The sequence below is a fragment of the Neophocaena asiaeorientalis genome, unplaced genomic scaffold (genome assembly GCF_003031525.2).
Source record: "Neophocaena asiaeorientalis asiaeorientalis breed wild unplaced genomic scaffold, Neophocaena_asiaeorientalis_V1.1 scaffold360, whole genome shotgun sequence".
NCBI lineage: Eukaryota > Metazoa > Chordata > Mammalia > Artiodactyla > Phocoenidae > Neophocaena > Neophocaena asiaeorientalis.
This window is the reverse complement of record NW_020174485.1, coordinates 473,679-491,557: the sequence shown is the minus strand read 5'-3', so window position 1 is coordinate 491,557 and position 17,879 is coordinate 473,679.

Sequence of the window (17,879 nt, the reverse complement as noted above, 5' to 3'; positions counted from 1 at the left end):
CATGAAAAGATGCTCAACATCACTAATCATTAGAGAACTGCAAATCAAACCACAATGAGGTATCACTTCACTCCAGTCAGAATGGCTATAATCAAAAAAATCTAGAAATAATAAATGCTGGAGAGGGTGTGGAGTAAAGGGAACCCTCTTGCACTGTTGGTGGGAATGTAAATTGATACTGCCACTATGGAGAACAGTATGGAGGTTCCTTAAAAATCTAAAAATAGAGCTACCATATAACCCAGCAATCCCACTACTGTGCATATATCCTGAGAAACCCATAATTCAAAAAGATACATGTATCACAATGTTTATTGCTGCACTATTTACAATAGCCAGGACATGGAAGCAACCTAAATGACTGCTGACAGATAAATGGATAAAGAAGATGTGGCAGATATATACAATGGAATACTACTCAGCCATAAAAAGAAATGAAATTGAGTTATTTGTAGTGAGGTGAATGGACCTAGAGTCTGTCATACAGAGTGAAGTAAGTCAGAAAGAGAAACACAAATACCATAGGCTAACACATATATATGGAATCTAAAAAGGTTCTGATGAACCTAGGGCCAGGACAGGAATAAAGACGCAGATGTAGAATATGGACTTGAGGGCATAGGGAGGGGGAAGGGTAAGCTGGGACAAAGTGAGAGAGTAGCATTGACATATATACACTACCAAATATAAATTGGATAGCTAGTTGGAAGTGGCTGAAAAACACAGGGAGATCACCTTGACGCTTTTGGATGATGTAGAGGTGTGGGATAGGGAGGGTGGCAGGAAAACTCAAGATGGAGGGCATATGAGTATACTTGTATACATATAGCTGATTCACTTTGATATACAGCAGAAACTAACACAACATTGTAAAGCAATTTTACTCCAATAAAGATGTTAAGAAATAAATAAATAAAAAGGAGGAATTAAAATAATCTCTATTTTCAGAGTACATGATTTTACATGCAGAAAATTCTAAAGACTGAAACAGAACACAGTTACATTTAGTCAATGAGTTCGGTAATGTTTCAGGACATAAAATTAACATACAAAAATGATTATCATTTCTATATAATAGCAAAGAATTTTCTAAAAAAGAAGTAAATAAATGGATCCCATTTACAATAGCATCAAAAACAATAAAATGCTTATGAATAAATTTAACCAAAGAGGTCAAAAATCTGTACTATGAAAAATGTAAGACATTGATTTTAAAAAATTCAAAGAAGACCAAAACAAATGGAAAGGTATCACATGTTAATGGACTGGAGAATTGATATTATTAAATTACAATAATTCCAAAAGTCATCCACAGATTCAATGTAATCCCTGTCAAGTTTCCAATGGTACTTTTTACAGAAGTAGAAATAACACTCTCAAAATTCATATAAAAGAGATCAATCAAGATGGTAGAGTAGGAGGACATGGACATCACCTCCCTCACAAACATTTCAAAAATACATCTACATGTGGAACAATTCCCACTGACAACTAAATTGAGTCTGGCAGAAAGACTCATGTACACCAGTGCTGTAAGAGATATTCAAACAGAATTGTGTAGGAATTAAAAAGAAGTGATTAGGTTGTGACTTGTGACACTGGGAGTGGACTCAGAGGAAAAGGGAGATTACATGGGTTTAGATCATCTTTGGGGAGTGAGCTGTTTGAGTCACATATTGGGTGCCCCAAATCCTGGAGTCAGACACAAGGAAGACAAGATCCCTTGGTTGGTTGGAGGGCTGCTGAAACTAACAGGAGGGCTGTAGGTAGCCTAGAATCAGCTCGTGAAGAGTGAGCACATGCTGCTTTGCTCCTGAGGCAAGGAAGTTAGGGCAAATTGAGGACTGCTCCAGTGGTTGCCAGATTTCCTGCGACCACCCCAGTGAACACCTGAGCCTGAGCCAAGCAAGCACACTTGCCCCACTTACTTCAGGTCACAGATCCACACTGGACCAAGGACTACCATCACCAGGGAGACACCTTGGCTGTAGGATGCAGAACAGGGGCAAGTTGGATCCAGTTTAGCATCTGTGTAGGGTGGGACAGCTGTTGATGGTGCTTACTCAGGCAGCAGATCAGAAGCAGCCCCGGTCCTTGACAAGAGCTGCTCTACCACAGCCCATGCACCAGTACATGCCAAGAACAAACACAGGCTCTGCCTGTCCTGGGGCATTGCTCCACAACAGGGCAGTGGCTGAAAGGAATTGGTCTGCTGTGAGGGACAAAAAAAAGTTAGACCCGAGGCTGCAACAGAGAAGGATGAGGTTAGCCATTGCTGATCTTGCACCTGCAATGCATCAAGGAAAGCCAGACCTCTGAATGCAACTGGCCTGCAGCAGCTCACACCCTGTCATGAACCAATAGGTGATGGAAGGCCCTCTTGCCTCAACTCTACTTCTCTCTGGGACAAAGGTCCTGGTGCTGGGAGAGAGGAGAGCACAAACTTAAAGGGAACAGAGACAGCTCAGACTCAAGCCAGAAGGTTTCTACTTCAGCAACTTGGGATTCAACCATGCCCCAATAGGCAGTGATGGCCACTGGTGCTAGACCTAGCCACTCCATCTCTGGCCCTAAATCCTACCAAGGTGAGCTAGAAAATGCAAAAAGAAACCAGTAAGAAATTAAGAATACAATACCTGAAATCAAAAACCTGCTAGAAGTAATTAAGAGCAGGCTAAGTGATACAGAAGAATGCATAAGTGACATGGAAGATAGAATAATGGAATTCACTGATCATAACAGGAAAAAAGTGAGAACAGTTTAAGAGATCTCTGGGAGAACATCAAGTGTACTAACATTCACCCTATAGGGGTCTCAGAAGGAGAAGAGAGAGAGAAAGGAGTCAAAACTGTGTTTGATAAAATTATGGCTGAAAACTTCTCCAAACTGATGGAGGAAACAGATATCCAGGCACAGGAAGAAAAGACAGTCCCAAATGAGAAGAAACCAAAGAGAATTACACCAATACATATCATAACTAAAATGGCAAAGGGTAAAGATAAGAAAGGATTTTAAAGGCAACAAGAGAAAAACAAAGAGTTATATACAAGGAATCATCATAAGGTTATCAATTGATATTTCTGCAGAAATGTTGCAGGCCAGATGGGAGCGACATGATATATTCAATGTGGTGAAAGGTAAAAACTGGCAGCCAAGGGTGCTGTACTCCTCAAAATTATCTTTTAGAAGTAAAGGACTGATAACTTCTTAGACAAGCAAAAACTAAAAGAGTTCATTAATAATAAACATACCCTACTGATTGTCGAAACAGAAAATCAAAAAGTCAACAGTGGTCTTAAGTGACACACACACAAAAAAATAGTTGGATTTAATAAATATCTATAAGACATTCCATCCCAAAACAAGAGAATAAACATTCTTTTCAAGTGCAAATGCAAAGTTCTCCAGGATAGATCACATGCTTGGTCACAACACATGTCTCAGCAAATTTAAGAGGATAGAAATAATATCAAACATTTTTTCAGCATCAAAGAGTATTAAGCTAGAAATCAATTACAGAAAGGAAAATGGGAAAAGCACAAATACATGGATAGTAAACAACATGCTACTAAAAAAACCCAAAGGGTCAAGTAAGAAATCAGAGAGAAAATAAGAATATACCTTGCGACAAAGGAAAATAGAAACACAACTTTCCAGAATCTATGGATTGCAGCAAAAGAAGTTCTGAGAGGTAAGTTTATAGCTATACAGCCCTACCTCAAGAAAGAAGAAAAATCTCAAATAAACAACCTAGCCTACCACTTAAAGGAATTAGAAAAAGAACAAACAAAACCCAAAGTCAGCAGAATTAAGGAAATAAAGATCCAAAAGGAAAACCTAAATAGACATCCAAACAATGATAGAAAATAATGAAAACTAGAGGTGGTTTCTAGAAAAGATAAACAATATTAATAAACTTTTAGCCAGGCTTGTCAAGAAGAAAAGAGAGGACCCAAATAAAATTAGAAGCAAAAGAGGAGAAATAACTGATGCTGTGGAGATACAAAAAATCATAAGAGAATACTATGAACAGTGAAATGCCAACAAATTGGACAACTAGAAGAAATAAACAAATTTCTAGAAACATACAAACTGCTAATACTGAATCATGAGGAAACAGACAATCTGAAGGTACTGATCACTAGTAGTGAAATTAAAAGTGTAATAATAATAATTTTAAAACTCCCAGCCATGAGATCAAAACAAAAATGAGGTATCACCTCTCCAGTCAGAATGGCCATCATCAAAAAGTCTACAAATGATAAATGCTGGAGACGGTATAGAGAAAAAAGAACCCTCCTACACTGTTGGATGGAATGTAAATTGGTACAGCCACTATGGAGAACATCATGGACGTTCCTTAAAAAACTTAAAAGTAGAATTACCATATAATCCTGCAATTCAACTCCTAGGCATATATCAGAAGAAAACTATAATTCAGAAAAATACATTCACCTCAATGTTCATTGCAGCACTATTTACAATTGCCAAGACATGGAAAAAACCTAAATGTCTGTCGAGAGATAAAAGGATAAAAGATGTGGGATACATATACAATGGAATATTACTCAACCATAAAAAAAGAATGTAATAGTGCCATGTGCAGCAACATGGATGAACCTAGAGATTATCTTACTAAGTGAAGTAAGCCAGACAGAGAAAGATAAATATATGAAATTCTTATATGTGGAATCTAAAAAAGATGCAAATGAATGTATTTACAGAACAGAAATAGACCCACAGATATAGAAAACAAACTTACGGTAACCAAAGGGGAAAGCAGAGAGAGGGATAAACTAGGAGTTTTGGATTAACATATACATACTACAATTTATTTGTGCTCTACACCTGAAACTAACACAACATTGTAAATCAATGATACTTCAAAAAATATCTCATTGGAAAACCTGTTTTGTTTTGTTTTTTAAGCTCTTTATTTTATTTTATTTTTTGGCCATGCTACTCAGCTTCTGGGACCTTAGTTCCAAGACCAGAGATTGAATCCAGGCCCTTGACAGTGAAAGCACCAAGTCCTAACCACTGGACCACCAGGGAATTCCCTGGAAAACCTGTTTTAACTCTACCCTGAATATTAATAATTTAAAATATATCCATAAAAATAAAAACAAAATTCCTAGCAAGGAAAAGTCGAAGTGTGGATAGCTTCTTGGGGGAGTACTACCAAACATATAAAGAGGAGCTAATTCCCAATCTTCTCAAAATACTGCAAAAAATTCAGGTGGACAGAACACTCCCAAATTTATTCTACAAGGCCACAATTACCCTGATACAAAAAACAGACAAAAATACTACAAAAAAGAAAATTACAGGCAATATCTTTGATGAATATAAATGCAAAAATCCTCAACAAAATATTAGCCATTCTAATCAAAAAATATATAAAAATCATCATACAACATGATCAAGTGGGATTTATTCCAAGGACGAAAGGAAAGCTCAATATTTGCAAAATGATCAATGTGATACACCACGTTAAAAAAAAGAGAAAGGTTAAAAACCACATGATCATCTCAATAGACGCAGAAAAAGCATTTGACAAAATTCTACACCAATTTATGATCAAAGTTAGTATACAGTGAACATATTTCAACATTATAAAGGCCACTTGTGACAAACCAAGGAGGTGAAACACCTATACTCTGAAAACTGTAACACATTGATGAAGGAAATTGAAGATGATACAAAGAAATATAAATCTATTCCATGCTCTTGGATTGGAAGACTTAATATTTTTTAAATGGCCACACTACTCATCACAACCTACAGACTTAATTCAGACCCTATTAAAATATGCATGATGTTTTTCAGAGAACTCAAACAAATAATCCTAAAATTTACATGGAACTACAAAAGGTCCAGAATTGCCAAAGCAATTCTGAGGAAAAAGAACAAAGCTAAAGGAATAACCCTTCCAGAGTTCAGGCTATACTACAAAGCTATGGTAATCAGAACACCATGGTAGTGGCACAAAAACAGACACATAGATCAATGGGACAGAATACAAAGCCCAGAAATAAACCCACACATCTATGGTCAATTAATCTATGATAAAGGAGGCAAGAGTTGGGAAAGCTGGACAGCCACATGTAAATCAATTAAAGCACACTCACACACCATACACAAAATAAACTCAAAATGTTTTAAAGACTTAAATATAAGACATGACATTGTAAAAGTCCTAGAAGAGAACGTAGGCAAAATATTCCGACATAGATCATAGTAATATTTTCTTAGATCCATCTTCCAAACCCAAAGAATTAAAGAAAAAATAAACAAATATTACCTAATCAAAATTAAAAACTTTTGCTTAGCAATGAAACCCATCAACAAAATAAGAAGACAGTCTTCTGAATGGGAGAAAATATTTGCAAGTGATATGACAGATAAGGGATTAATATCCAAAATATATAAACAACTCATACAATCAATACCAAAAGCACCCACAAACAAACCAATTTATAAATGGAAAAAAGACCTGAACAGATATTTCTCAAAAGAAGTCATATAGATGGATAACAGGCACATAAAATTGTGCTCAACATCACTAAATATTAAAGAAATGCAAATCAAGCCACAATGAGATATCACCTCATACCTGTTAGAAATGGTTATCATCAAAACTTGTATAAATATCAAGTGCTGAAGAGGATGTGGTGTTGGAAATGTTAATTGGTCCAGCCACTATGGAAACCTGTATGAAGGGTCCTCAAAAAACTAAAAACAGAACTACCATATGATCCAACAAGCACACTCCTGGGTATGTATTGAAATAATACAAGAACACTCATTCAAAAAGATACATGCACCCCAATGTTATAGCAGCACCATTTACAATAGCTAAGCTATGGAAGCAAACTAAGAGTCCATCAACAGAAGGATGCATAAAGAAGATGTGATATACATGCAATGGAACATTACTCAGTCCTTAAAAAAATGAAATTCTGTTATTTGCAAGAATGTGGATGAACCTAGAGAGTATAACCTTTATTGGAATAAATTAGAGAAAGACAAATATCCTATGTTATCACTTTTATTTGGAATCTAAAAAAAAATAAACAGGTGTATTATAACAAAACAAAAACAGACTCACAGATATAGATAACAGACTTTTGGTTAGCAGACAGGAGAGGTAAGTGGGGAGGGGTGAGGTGGTTATATGGGATTAAGAAACAAAAACTACTATGCATAAAATAAATAAGCAACAAGGATACAACACAAGGAAATACAATCATTATTTTGTAGTAACTTAATAGAGTATATCTATAAAATTATTGAATGACTATGTTGTATACCTGAAATTAATATGATATTGTAAATCAATTGTACTTTAATAAAAAATAATAAAAACTAAAATACTTTGCACGTGATGTGTGTTTTAAAATATGAAAGTGCTAACAAGAAGATATATGTATGTATATCAAGAGTAACTTAATTTGTTTCTGTTTCTTTTCATAATACCATGTGGTAAAAATAGTAAATGTGTTTTCATTATATGCCAGGTATCATACGTTCTCGAATTGTAGTAGGTTTGTCATACTTTGTGGCCAACAGTCTTTAATATCCTCTTTAAATTTATGGAGTTTCCCTCTTTGTGAATTTTGAATCCCAGGGTAGAAACAAGGGCTGAGTTTCCCAGAATCAGGCACAAAGCCTACATTAGGCCAGTCAGACTCCTTGTAAAAAGACTGGGCTTGAAAGAGAGCAAGAAGGGAAGGAGATCGTACAGGATTCTCTTTCCCTGGCATGCATGGTGAAGTGTGGCACAATGACGAAAATGACAGGGCTCATAGCACTGTGTTCCTCCATCAGTTGTTCCTCCATCAGCCCTGCTGTGTGGACTGCAGGGTCCTTGCCCATCAAGGATATGAATTCAATATTTTTCCTTCCTGTGAGGTCACTGTTTCTGATTTTCCAGCCCTTCCAAAGATTCTGTAAACCATCTTAATAATTTTCTTTTCATTAAAACTAAGTAAGTTAAAAAGCAACAACAATGAAATATCACCTCACACCTATTCATATGGCCATCATCAAAAAGATAAGATAACAAGTGCTAGTATGAATTTGAAGAAATGGAACACTTGTGTACTCTTTTTGGGATGTACATTGGTACCACCACTATGGAAAAGAGTACAGAGAATCCTCAAAAAATTAAAAATAGAACTACCATATTATAAAAGCAACATGAAATCCTACCATCACTCACAACGACATGGATAGACCTTGAAGGCATTATGCTAAGTGAAATAAGACAAACAGCAAGAGCCAAATACTGTATTATCTCACTTATAGATGGAATCAAAAAAGACAAACTCATAGAAAAAGTCTGACTCTTGTTACCAGAGTCAGAGCAGAGAGAAGGGAAATTGGAGGAAGGTGGTCAAAAGGTACAAACTTCCAATTATAAGTTAAATAAATACTAGAAATATAACGTACAACATGGTGACTATAGCTAACACTGCTGTCTGATATATGAGAAAGTTGTTCAGAGAGTAAATCCTTTGAGTTATTATCACAAGAATTGTTTTCTTTTTTTCCCTTTTCTTTTTATTGCATCTTTATGAGAAGATGGATATTAGCTGAACCTTTTCTGGTAATTATATTTTAATATATGTAAATCAAGCCATCATGCTGTATGGTTTAAACTTATACAATGATATTTGTTAATTATTTTTCAACAATCCTGAGAAGAAAGAGGAAATTGTAACATCAAAAACATAAAATGGGTCTTCCCTGGTGGTGCAGTGGTTGAGAGTCTGCCTGCCGATGCAGGGGACACGGGTTCATGCCCTAGTCCGCGTAGATCCCACATTCCGTGGAGCAGCTTGGTCCGTGAGCCATGGCTGCTGAGCCTGTACGTCCGGAGCCTGTGCTCCACAACGGGAGAGGCCACAACAGTGAGAGACTTGCGTACTGAAAAAAAAAAAAAAAAAACATAAAACGGAGTAAAGTATAGTGTTTGAGTTGTGATAAGTATAAAATAGACTGTTATATCTATAAGATGTTATGTAAGCATCATGGTAACCACAAACAAATAATTATATTAGATTCAAAAAAAATGAAAAAAGGGAATTAAAATATACCACTAGAAAAATTTATGAATTTATAAACGAAGGAAGGAAGGAAGAGAGAAAGAAAGAAATATCAGGATTACAAAACAGCCAAAAAATAATGATCCCAATGGGAATACAGAGTCCTTACCTGTCAGTAATTACTCTGAATGTGAACAGATTGAATTCTTCAGTCAAAAGTTATACAGTGGCTCCATAGCTAATTTAAAAGAGCCAACCAAATGCTGTGTACAAGAGACTCACTTCAGCTTTAAGGACACGAATGAAAGTGAAAACTAAAAATTAGCAGTGGTAGATATATTTATAGGAGAAAAAAGAGACAAAAGTGGTAATGAGAGACAAAGACAATCTTTTTATACAATGATAAAGGAGTTTATTCATCAAGGACAGATAACAATTATAAATATATATGCACCAATTTCAGAGCACTTAAATATATTAAACAAATACAAGTATGAAAGCAGAAATAGAAAAAAGTACAATACTAATAATAATATATGTCAAAACCCTACTTTCAACAATAGATATATCATCCAGAAAGAAAATTAAAAAGGATACATTGGACTTAAAACATACTTTAGACCAAATAGAACTAACAGATGTATACAAATATTTCATCCAACAGCATCAGAATAGACATTTTTTTCAGGGTCCCACTCTAGGTTCTCCAGGATAGATCATATAACAGGTAAAAAATTAAAAGTCTCAGCAAATTTAAGAAGTTTAAATAATACCAAATATCTTTTCTCACCACAATAGTATAAAACTAGTTATGAATGGCAGGAGGAAAGCTGGAAAATTCACAGTTGTATGGACATTAAATAACACACTTCTGAACAATCAATAGGTCAAACAAAAAAACAAAGAATTAATTTTAAAAATTCTTCAGAACTGCTGCTTGCTGCAATTGACACCCACAGATAGAGCTCAAAGAAAGGCAAAGATTCCTGTCTAGCACCAACACTGTATGGGTCGAACCTAAGCCCAGGAAGTGGTACACAGAGGCCACTGGGTGCCTGGAAGAGACAGCACAGCACCGGGGTCGGGGGGCAGATCCAGATGGCAGAATAGAAGGACGTGGAGATCACCTCCTCCCACAAATACATTCAAAATACATCTACATGTGGAACAATTCTCACAGAAAACCCACTGAACACTGGCAGAAGATCTCATAAAACCAAAATTTCAAGAAAGATCACCACATAACCCAGTGGGGCAAAAGAATAAAAAGTGAATCAGAATGGGACCTGCACCCCTGGGTGGGATCTGTGAAAAACGAAATGTTCCCTCACCCTGGGAAGCCCCTTCACTGGAGGGGAGATCTCCTGGAACAGAAAGTGAGCCTCAGAGGCTTGGAAGAGAGTGTAGCAGCTGGATTGTGGCAGGCAGAACAGAGAAAGACCAGCACAGATGGTCCTGGCCACCTCCTTGCACTCCCCAGGCCAAGACATGCATCTGCTGGTGTGTACAGCAGCTGGGTGCTGAAATTTGGGTTTCAGAGGACAGACCATGGAGAGGACTGGGTTTGGCTGCACAGAGACAGCCTGAAAGGGCTGGAGTGTGGTCCATGCCACAACAAGGGACACCCCTTGTTGCACAGGAAGGAGCCCGGGTACACGATTGAAGTTCCATTGTTAGCTTGCATGCCTGAAAGGAGAGGTGAAGTCCACCACAGAAGCCTCATTCTCAGAGTGCTCACAGCAAGTGCAGCTCCACCTCTATGATTTCTAGGAGTTCACAAAACACAGGTGGGTTGCCCACATGCAGAAGCAGGGCTGAAATCTGAGCTCATCCTCAGGGGTCAAATGACTTCTGAAGCAGGGCTGAAATCTGAGTGTACCAGCAGCTGTGCAATCTGTGGATTTATGTGTCATGGGCAACTTTGTAAAGTCAGTGCCTGATGGGCATCCGAGCTGATTGCTTGTGTTTCCATGGCTGGGGGAGGGGTCAGGCTATAGCAACTGTGACCTTTGCGATCATGTGCATGCAGAGGTGGGGACAGGATCTGAGCTGACTCAGTAGCTGACAAGGCAGGAACAGGTGTGTACTATGGCAGTCCCAGTGCCTAACCTCCGTGGTTCTGTGCCAAGGAATCTGCACCTGTGGCTTTGTGAACACAGTACCTGAGGGAGACCCAGGCCAATTGCCTGAATTCCCGTGGTTGAGGTGGGGCCAAGGGTAGATCCAAAAATAATGTACTTTGTGAGCTGTCACAATGAGTGACAGGTGACACCATAGAATACACTTCCGAGAGGACAGCTCCTGCAGAGACAACTCAGTGGCTCCTCTCCCAGCAGGAGTGCTCCAATCCTCCCTACCTCACACAGCACCTCATAAACAGATCTGGGGGAATCAAAACAACAGCATGGGAGCAGACCCCGCCTCCAACAGGGCTATGACAACCACAGAGCAGAGAGGAGGACCTGCTCAATATCTAGTTCAGACTCTGGTCACCACATCAACAATCACACCTGCATCAAAGGTAAAATGGCCAAAACACACTAAGGAAAGGTGTGGCAGTCATCCTGAAACAGTCATACCAAAAACAGCCCTCACACAAAAATATTAGAATCACAGAGGCTACTCAGGGACACTCCCACATGAAAACAGCCCTTCAAGACCACAGTAGTTAACGGTTTCTCCTAAAATCATAGCGTCATGGAAGTATAAGTAAAATGAAGAAACAGAGTAACCACTCCTAATTAAAAGATCAAGAGAATTCACTGGAAATAACAATGAAATAGACCTCTCCAGTTACTAGATCCTGAGCTAAAAAAGAAGATAATGAAAATACTGAAGGAATTAAGGAAGGACTATCAATCAAAATGCAGTTTACTGTAAAAAGGAACTAGAAAATATAAAGAGGAGCCAGTTAAAATTACAAAACTCATTTTCTGAGACAAAAGCTGAGCTAAAGGAAAAACATAGAAAACTGGATAATGCAGAAGGATGAACAAGTGATCTGGAAGGTAGAATAATAGAAATCACTCAATCAGAACAGCAGAGAGAAAGACAAATAATTGTGTAAAAGGAATTATAGTTACAATGAACAGCAAAATGATAAACAAGACTTCAAGATGGTGGAAGAATAAGATGCAGAGATCACCTTCCTCCCCACAGATACATCAGAAATACATCTACATGTGGAACTGCTCCTATAGAACACCTACTGAATGCTGGCAGAAGACCTCAGACCTCCCAAAAGGCAAGCAACGCCCCACGTACCTGGATAGGGTAAAAGAAAGAAGAACAAACAGAGACAAAAGAATAGGGTGGGAACCTGCACCAGTGGGAGGGAGCTGTGAAGGAGGACAGGTTTCCACACACTAGGAAGCCCTTTCGTAGACAGAGACTGTGGGTGGTGGAGGGGGGAAGCTTCAGAGGCACGGAGGAGGGCACAGCCACAGGGCTGCGGAGGGAAAAGGGGAGAGATTCCTGTAGAGAGGATCCGTGCGGACCAGCACTCACCAGCCCAAGAGGCTTGTCTGCTCACCTGCCAGGGCAGGCGGGGTCTGGGAGCTGAGGCTCAGACTTCAGTCAGATCACAGGAAGAGGACTGGGGTTGGCTGCGTGAACACAGCCTGAAGGGGGCTAGTGCACCACAGCTAGCCGGGAGAGAGTCCAGGAAAGAGTCTGGAGCTGCCGAAGAGGCGAGAGACATTTTCATCCCTTTTTGTTTCCTGATGTGCAAGGAGAGGGGATTAAGAGCACTGGTTAAAGGAGCTCCAGAGACAGGCGTGAGCCACTGCTATCAGTGTGGACCCCAGAGAGTGGCATGAGATGCTAAAGCTGCTGCTGCAGCCACCTACAAGCCTGTGAGTAAGCACAGGTCACTATCCACACAGCCCCTCCAGGGAGCCTGTGCAGCCTGCCACTGCCAGGGTCCCATAATCCAGGGACAACTTCCCTGGGAGAATGCACAGCATGCCTCAGGCTGGTGCAACATCACGCTGGTCTCTGCCTCTGCAGGCTCATCGTGCATCCCTACCCCTCCCTCTCCGTGGCCTGAGTGAGTCAGAGCCCTAAATCAGCTGCTCCTTTAACCCCGTCCTGTCTGAGCGAAGAACACACGCCCTCACGTAACCTACATGCAGAGGTGGGTCCAAATCCAACGCTGAACACCGGGAGCTGTGTGAACAAAGAGTAGAAAGGGAAATTTCTCCCAGAAGCCTCAGGAGCAGCGGATTAAATCTCCACAATCAACTTGATGTACCCTGCATCTGTGGAATACCTGAATAGACAAAAATCTTCCCAAATTGAGGAGGTGGAATTTGGGAGCAAAGATATATTATTTTCCCCCTTTTTCTCTTTCTGTAAGTGTGTATGCTTCTGTGTTTGATTTTGTCAGTATAGCTTTTCTTTCACCATTTATCTTAGGGTTCTGTCCGCCCTATTTTTTTTTTCTTTTACTTTTTAATTTTTTTTTCTTAAAAATTATTTTTTTAATTTTAATTATTTTAGTTTACTTTATTTTATATTAGACTCTTTCTATTTTTTCTCCCTTTTATTCAGAGCCGTGTGGATGAAAGGCTCTTGGTGCTCCAGCCAGGAGTCAGTGCTGTGCCTCAGAGGTGGGAGAGCTAACTTCAGGACACTGGTCCACAAGAGACCTCCCAGCTCTACGTTATATCAAATGGCGAAAATCTCCCAGAGATCTCCACCTCAATGCCAAGGCCAAGCTTCATTTAGCAACCAGCAAGCTACAGTGCTGGACACCCTATGCTAAACAACTAGCAAGAGAGGAACACAGCCACATCCATCAGCACAGAGGCTGCCTAAAATCATAATAAGGTCACAGACAGCCAAAAACACACAACCAAAGGTGCACCTGCCCACCAGAAAGACAAGATCCAGCCTCATTCACCAAAACACAGGCACTATTCCCCTCCACCAGGAAGACTACACAACCCACTGAACCAAACGTAGCCACTGGAGACAGACACCAAAAAAAGAAAAAACAAAAAACGGGAAAAACGAACCTGCAGCCTGCGACGAGGAGACACCAAACGCAGTAAGTTAAGCAGAAAGAGAAGACAGAAAAACACACAGCAGATGAAGGAGCAAGGTTAAAACCAACCAGACCTAACACATGAAGGGGAAATAGGCAGTCTACCTGAAAAAGAATTCAGAAGAATGATAGTAAAGATGATCCAAAATCTAGAAAATATAACAGACAAAACACAAGAAATGTTTAACAAGGACCTAGCAGAACTAAAGAGCAAACAAACAATGATGAACAACACAATAAATGAAACTAAAAATTCTCTAGGAGAGAGCAATAGCAGAAAAACTGAGGCAGAAGAACGGATAAGTGACCTGGAAGATAAAATAGTGGAAATAACTACTGCAGAGCAGAATAAAGAGAAATTAATGAAAAGAACTGAGGACAGTCTCAGAGACAACTGGGAAAACATTAAATGTACCAATATTTGAATTATAGGGGTACCAGAGGAAGAAGAGGAAATGATAGGGACTGAGAAAATATTTGAACAGATTATAGTTGAAAATTTCCCTAATATATGAAAGAAAATAATTAATCATGTCCAGGAAGCACAGAGTCCCATACAGGATAAATCCAAGGAGAAACACACCAAGACACATATTAATCAAACTATCGAAAATTAAATACAAAGAAAACATATTAAAAGGAGCAAGGGTAAAACAAAAAAAAAAAAACACACAAGAAAATCCCCATAAAGTTAACAGCTGACTTTTCAGCAGAAACTCTGCAAGCCAGAAGGGACTGGCAGGACATATATAAATGATGAAGGAGAAAACCCTACAACCAAGATTACTCTACCCAGCAAAGGATCTCATTCAGATTTGTTGGAGGAATTAAAACCTTTACAAACAAGGAGAAGCTGAGAGAGTTCAACACAACAAAACCAGCCTTACAACAAATGCTAAAGGATCTTCTCTAGGCAGGAAATACAAGAGAAGTAAATGACCTACAATAACAAACCCCAAACAATTAAGAAAATGGGAATAGCAACATACATATCGATTATTACCTTAAATGTAAATGGATTAAACACTCCCACCAAAAGATACAGACGGCCTGAATGGTTACAAAAACAAGTTCCATATATATGCTGTCTACAAGAGACCCACTTCAGACCCGTGGACACATACAGACTGAAAGTGAGGGGATGGAAAAAGATATAGCATGCAAATGGAAATCAAAAGAAAGCTGGAGTAGCAATTCTCATATCAGAAAAAATACACTTTAAAATAAACACTATTAAAAGAGACAAAGAAGGACACTATATAATGTTCAAGGGACTGATCAAAGAAGAAGATATAACAATAATAAATATATATGCACCCAACATAGAAGCACCTCAATACATAAGGCAAATACTAACAGCCATCAAAGGGGAAATCAACAGTAACACAGTCATAGTAGGGGACATTAACACCCCACTTTCATCAATGGACAGATCATCCAAAATGAAAATAAATAAGGAAACACAAGCTTTAAATGATACATTAGACAACATGGACTTAATTGATATTTATAAGATATTCCATCTAAAAACAACATAATACACATTCTCCTGAAGTGCTCATGGAACATTCTCCAGGATAGATCATATCTTGGGTCACAAATCAAGCCTTGATAAATTTAAGAAACTTGAAATTGTATCAAGTATCTTTTCTGACCACAACACTATGAGACTAGATACCAATCACAGGAAAAAAATCCATAAAAAATACAAACACATGGAGGCTAAACAATACACTACTTAATAACCCAGTTATCACTGAAGAAATCAAAGAGGAATTCAAAAAATACCTAAAAACAAATGACAATGGAGAAACGATGACCCAAAACCTATGGGATGCAGCAAAAGCAGTTCTAAGAGGGAAGTTTATAGCAATGCAATCCTACCTTAAGAAACAGGAACCATCTCAAATAAACACCCTAACTTTGCAACTAAAGCAATTAGAGAAAGAAGAACAAAAAACCAAAGTTAGCAGAAGGAAAGAAATCATAAAAATCAGATCAGAAATAAATGAAAAGGAAATGAAGGGTACGATAGAAAAGATCAATAAAACTAAAAGCCGGTTCTTTGAGAAGATAAACAAAATAGATAAACCATTAGCCAGACTCATCAAGAAAAAAAGGGAGAAGACTCAAATCAGTAGAATTAGAAACGAAAAAGGAGAAGTAACAACTGAAACAGCAGAAATACAAAAAGGATCATGAGAGATTACTACAAGCAACTATATTCCAATAAAATGGACAACCTGGAAGAAATGAACAAATTCATAGAAATGCACAACCTGCCGGGACTGAACCCAGAAGAAATAGAAAATATGAACAGACAAATTATAAGCACTGAAATGGAAACTGTGATTAAAAATCTTCCAACAAACAAAAGCCCAGGACCAGATGGCTTCACAACTGAATTCTTTCAAACATTTAGAGAAGAGCTAACACTTATCCTTCTCAAACTCGTACAAAATATAACAGAGGGAGGACACTCCCAAACTCATTCTATGAGGCCACCACCACCTTGATACCAAAACCAGACAAAGATATCACAAAGAAGGAAAACTACAGACCAATATAACTGATGAACATAGATGCAAAAATCCTCAACAAAATACTAGCAAACAGGATCCAACAGCACATTAAAAGCATCATACACCATGATCAAGTGGGGTTTATTCCAGGAATGCAAGGATTCTTCCATATACGCAAATCAGTCAATGTGATACACCATATCAACAAATTGAAGGAGAAAAGACATATGATCATCTCAATAGATGGAGAGAAAGCTTTTGACAAAATTCCACACCCATTTATGATAAAAACCCTGCAGAAAGTGGGCATAGAGGGAACTTTCCTCAACATAATAAAAGCCATATATGACAAAGCCACAGCCAATATTGTCCTCAATGGAGAAAAACTGAATCCATTTACACTAAGATCAGGAACAAGACAAGGTTGCTCACTGTCACCACTATTATTCAACATAGATTTGGAAGTTTCAGCCACAGCAGTCAGAGTAGGAAAAGAAATAAAATGAATCCAATTTGGAAAAGAAGTAAAGCTGTCACTGTTTGCAGAAGACATGATACTATATATAGCGAATCCTTAAGATGCTACCAGAAAACTACTAGAGCTAATCAATGAATTTGGGAAAGTAGCCAGATACAAAATTAATGCACAGAAATCTCTTGCATTCCTATACACTGATGATGACAAATCTGAAAGTGAAATTAAGAATACACTCCCATTTACCACTGCAACAAAAAGAATAAAATATCTAGGAATAAACCCACCTAAGGAGACAAAAGACCTATGTGCAGAACATTATAAGACACTGATGAAAGAAATTAAAGATGATATGAAGAGATGGAGAGATATACCATGTTCTTGGATTGGAAGAATCAACATTGTGAAAATGACTCTACTACCCAAAACAATCTACAGATTCAATGCAATCCCTATCAAACTACCACTGACATTTTTCACAGAACTAGAAAAAAAAATTTCACAATTTGTATGGAAACACAAATGACCCCAAATAGCCAAAGCAATCTCGAGATCGAAAAATGGAGCTGCAGGAATCAGGCTCCCTGCCTTCAGACTGTATTACAAAGCTACAGTAATCAAGACAGTATGGTACTGGCACAAAAACAGAAATATAGATCAGTGGAAAAGGATAGAAATCCCAGAGATAAACCCACACACATATGGTCACCTTATCTTTGATAAAGAAGTCTAGAATATACAGTGGAGAAAAGACAGCCTCTTCAATAAGTGGTTCTTGGAAAACT